Here is a 4,877-nt window from a genome sequence, read left to right as displayed (position 1 = left end):
TTAGTGTGTCATTCTCAGAATTTGATAAACACATGCAGCCATGCAACCATCATCATAACTGAGATATAGAATAATTCCATCATCTTGCAAAACCTCCACCCCCACCCCCCACCCCACCTCCGCTCTGTAACAGGCATCTCATTTTAAAACACTTCCAAGGTAACTGGGATTTCCAAGACATGCTGGAAAACATGGATATGACACAACACATTTTACAAAAGCAAAAGTTATGTGACTCATCCTGGGTCCTACAGCTCGCTGGCAGGGAGTAGGTAGGATCTAGGTCAAGTTTTCTGAGTTGTACTAATCCCGACACAAAACTTATTGTAAAAAATCTTTGTCCATGGTAGGTTCTTCTAAGTAAAAATAATCCTATGAAAGAAATAATAAAACAATAAAATAAAAAATAGCCACAAACTGAAACAAACCTTGAATTAAAACAAAATTTTTAAAAAAAGCACATACATAATCCAGAGAATCCTTAAATAGAAGAAATATTCTAGAATATTAATATTTCAGAAGAAATAGCAAACCAGAAAGGACTGACTGTACTTGATCCCCACACAAATTATACTTTTTTCTTTTCTTCCTTTTTTTTTTTTTGGTGAAGACTCCGTATCCTAGCCGATGCTAAAATGTATAGTAGGCAAATCACCACTAAGCAATACCCCACAAGGTAATCTCCTTTTCTCTTACTTTCCCTGGGACCTGGTCAATGGAAGAGGACAGACCTGGGGAAACCACACCCTATAAATATGTCAGAATGACTGGCACACAGACCTGATCCAATTATGGCCTTAATGATCAGCCTCTAAATAAAGGAGCTTTGCCTGCCGAGATGAGCTTCCTAAAGATAGCAGCCATTTTGCTTTGAGAAGCAAACAGCCCCACCCAGGGGACAGGCCAGGCAAGACCAAGGAACTGTGAACCCCGGCATGTTTTTAAAGGGAAAAACCCTGGAGCACCACGTGTGTGTGTGCCCCCATATGGCAGGACGGTGCATGGGAAAGATCCCTGTTTGGGGGGAAAGAGAATTTGCTCAGCTTTGCCTCTGCCAGAAGCCAAAGTCAAGAATCATTTGAAACCCTAGGCATGGACTCCAAGGACAGAATGGTGTCCAAAAGTCATCCTTCTCACAATGTGAACCTTTCAGGAAGCCTGAAGTAATTTTCCAGCTAGAGACTTTTTTTTTTCCCCCATCTTCTCCCTTGGCTGTGTGCCAGAAATGATTCCTCAGAGGGCCTTTCAATCCTAGTCAGTCTTCAGAAGTTCACTGTCCTCAGCTCAGGCCGGGATCCTAAGCAGGGTTCTTCTTTTTTTATTCCTTTGGTCATTATGCTCTCAATGTATGGCTGAAGGTGATCTATAAAGCCTTGGTTAGAACCTTTCTGTCATTTTGAACCACTATTCACTGAAAAATCAACTTCCCAACCAGTAGCCTGGCTGTCCCTGAGCTTTGTAGTGTGACATTTAAGTACCTGGATGCTGACCCTCCCACCACCAGGGTTTGAACCCCAGTTCCACTATTTCCCTTCCACACTAGTGAGCAAGTCCCTTGACCTCCTTTGGGTCTCAGTTGCCTCATCTGAAACTTGAGTGCAATAATATTATCTGTCTCAAAGGGGTGTTGTGTGAAAACAAAAGTATTTAGCCCTCTGCTTAGCACAGAGTAAACACTGTTACCTCGGGAAAACTTGGAGTATTCTAGCCCATCAGGACCCATTTAGGAAGTACTGTATCTGAAATCTCTCTTGATGGAGACATGTAACCGAGTACCAGCAGCTACAAGAAATATATTCCTGACAGTAAATATTTAACTTAAAAATAGTCTTTGTAATGCTTCCCCAAACTATTTTAAAATATAGAAAAATGAGCAATTTGCCCAGAATTTTAAAGAGAGTCCATGGCTAAAGAAATACTCTTCTGAATGCCCGTATGTTTTTGCCATTGTTCAACCCACAAGGACACATCATGTTTCCAACATTCCTAACAAGCCACGGGTAGATTTTAGAGTGTCTGAATTTAAAAACAGACCACTTTTATTCATTGTCCTTGCGACCACTGATGGTGCCACACGAGACAAATGTGTTTTCCATGTGTGCTGAGGAGGTACATATATGTGAGCATGAATGTATGTGCTATTTTTAATTTTCCTCTAGTTTCTCACTGATACTGGCAAAAAGTACCTGTGTGGAATGAAAAGCAAAATTACCCTACATTCAGGCTCTGCTTCTTCTTCAAATTAGGTTTGAAAGGGGGAGAATCAGGTGTGCTGCTGAAGGCTGCCTCTTCTTGGCAAGGAAGTACTTCCAGAAACATAGGGTGAAATGACTATGTGGGAGGAGCGCTGCATTCTCTTGTTTACCCGAGATTTATTCCATGGCCTCTCATAGATCAACAGCATAAATGGTTGTGAGAAAAGGTTCAGAAGTGTCCCGTGGTGGAATGGACGCAGCTTTGGAGTTACAAGGAGCCGGACTGCAATATCCCAATTGCCACCTCCTAGCTGCGTGACCTTGAGTTAGAGACTTAGCCTCGTTAAGCCTATTTTACCATCTGTCAAATAGTTGCAACAGTGTCCTGAGAATTGGATAACAAACGTATTGTTGGTTCGTGCTTACAAAATTGAAGTGTTTATCTTTGTGAAACTCCCCCTTGGTCCACTAGCATTAAACCCCATTGCGTAGGTAGAACTGAGTTTTTAACTGAGTGAAAAATCAAGTCCTGTGAGGTTAGGTTCTCCCCTAACACAATGGCATAGCTAAAGTTGAAGAACTCCCAAGCCAGACCTCCAGGAAGAGTTCAAAAAAGGATTATTTGTAGCAGAGATTGAACCAGATGAACAAACAGTAGCAAATATAGCACTTGAAAAGTTAATATTCAAATGTATATTCGTAATTCCCATACAGAATAATATCTCATTCAGGAAGAGAGGTAACAATGTATTAACTAGATCGAGATGCCTTAAAAAAAAAAAAAATCACTGTGCGTCCTTAAAAGATTAGTTGCTTGGCTTTTTCCATTTTCACTTGACTTGTTCTCTGTATGTGATCAGACTAAAAGCTAGTCAGAGCTAGTTTTCTAAGAGCTAGTAAAACTTCCTACATCAACATGGAAAAGTTAATTAATCATAATGGCCATTCAGAACATTGTGTATGCACCAAATGAGAAGACTTACTTTTCTAGTGGGATGCCAAACACCTATGTTTTTATAGTAACCCGGTGCCTGGGTACACTTGTCTAACTACATTCCCAATACCAATATTATCTGAATTTCTTTAACCTGGCCAAGAAATAAAGAAGAGACAAGAATTCCAGTATAAAGAAAAGACTTAGTATTGTATTTAAAGGCATCCCAGCTGATGGATGGGTTTAGTAAGATCGATACAATATATTTCCTGATGAAAAAAACAAGTCTAAAACCATTACTGATGAATCCTAGTGTATGTATGCATGTGTGTGTGTATCTATATCTATATATATACATATATATATATCCCAAAACATAATACTGTATGTCTTGTTAAATTCACTTTATCTGAAGAAGAGTACAGCATTCATGCTATAGAAGAATAAAATTATTTGGAGGAGAAAACTTATCTACAAACAACCACAGAATCTCTCTGGCATGTTACTAGGCTTCCCAAAGAGCTGTAAACAATTCATTTGACACTGATGCGATCATCTAACTTTCAGTACAGATATTTAGTAATGAAATGAAAGACACATAGTCATTATGACTCCACAAAAGCTTGTTTTGGGGAAGTTACAGAAGTAGGTGTTCAGCAGAGTGGAGAAAATGAGCACAAAATGTTCCCAGCTTCGAAGTGAGCCCAAATCATGTGCTCGGATATGAGGTCAACATGGATGGAAGGGAAATAAAACTGGTGGGGAGAGTAAAAGCTGACGTAATCACACTTTTCACAATATCTCAGAATCTCAAAAGTGTGGACCCCTTACCCAGCAATTCCATACTTATAAAAATTTATAATCAGAATGGCTATGTAAAACAATCCACACACAAAAATTTAGCTCTAGCCTTTTTTTTTTAAATGAGGAGAAATTGGAAACAATTTCTAACGATAGGGGATTCATTAAGTAAATTGTCATATCCTGAGAGGGAATAGTACACAACCTAAAAGAATTGTGCTTTGGGAAAATATTGAGATGGGGGAAATAGTTATGAAATGTATTGAGGTGCTTGTTTCTCTAGCACATATACTAAATTAGAACAATACCGACAGGATTAGGATGGCCCCTGTGCAAAGATGACAAGCAAATTCATGAAGCATTCTACATTTTTAAAAAATTTTAATTTATTTTATTTTTAAAATAAATAAAATTAAAAAATAAAATATTTATTTTATTTTATTAAATTAATTTAATTTATTTAAGTGAGTAATGTAAGGTACAGAAGAGCGTATGCTGCACAATATCAGTTCTGTAACATCCCTATGTAAATGTGGATATGATAGAAAAAATAGGACTGCACCCTCTATACTTGTGAAAGAATGGCCCTGAGGTCCACAGTTTGTTTGACTAAAACGAGATGAAGATGAGGATGGTCATGAGCCATGAGAGAGGTCACATTTCCCTTTTCAGATTGTGGAGCCTCTGAGTATCAGGAACATAAAAAGCAGAAACACTGTATATTTTTGTAGACACCCAGTGAATATATCAGTAAGTACCACCATCTTAGCTCTCCAGTAAATAGATGGGTAAAAGTTCATAATATATTGGCAAAAATGGGGGCACATAAAAGAATAGCCTGATGTACACCTGACATCATCATCTCATCCAGATTCATTTGTACCAGAAGAACAATTAGGAAGTTCAACTGAAAGATAAACAAGTTACCTAAACCTAGGACATCTGTT

General features: G+C 38.4%; 1 non-coding gene across 1 annotated transcript; it reads left to right on the top strand.

The window, feature by feature from the left end:
- Nucleotides 1-4,197: 4,197 nt before the first annotated feature.
- Nucleotides 4,198-4,303, top strand: LOC122897922. The gene has a single exon (XR_006382730.1). It is a non-coding gene; the product is annotated as a U6 spliceosomal RNA (small nuclear RNA).
- Nucleotides 4,304-4,877: the final 574 nt, after the last annotated feature.

The sequence above is a fragment of the Neovison vison genome, chromosome 1, assembly GCF_020171115.1.
Source record: "Neovison vison isolate M4711 chromosome 1, ASM_NN_V1, whole genome shotgun sequence".
In the NCBI taxonomy this organism is placed as follows: Eukaryota; Metazoa; Chordata; class Mammalia; order Carnivora; family Mustelidae; genus Neogale; species Neogale vison.
The sequence above is the reverse complement of the archived record's forward strand: the minus strand, read 5'-3'. Positions and strand labels throughout refer to the sequence as shown.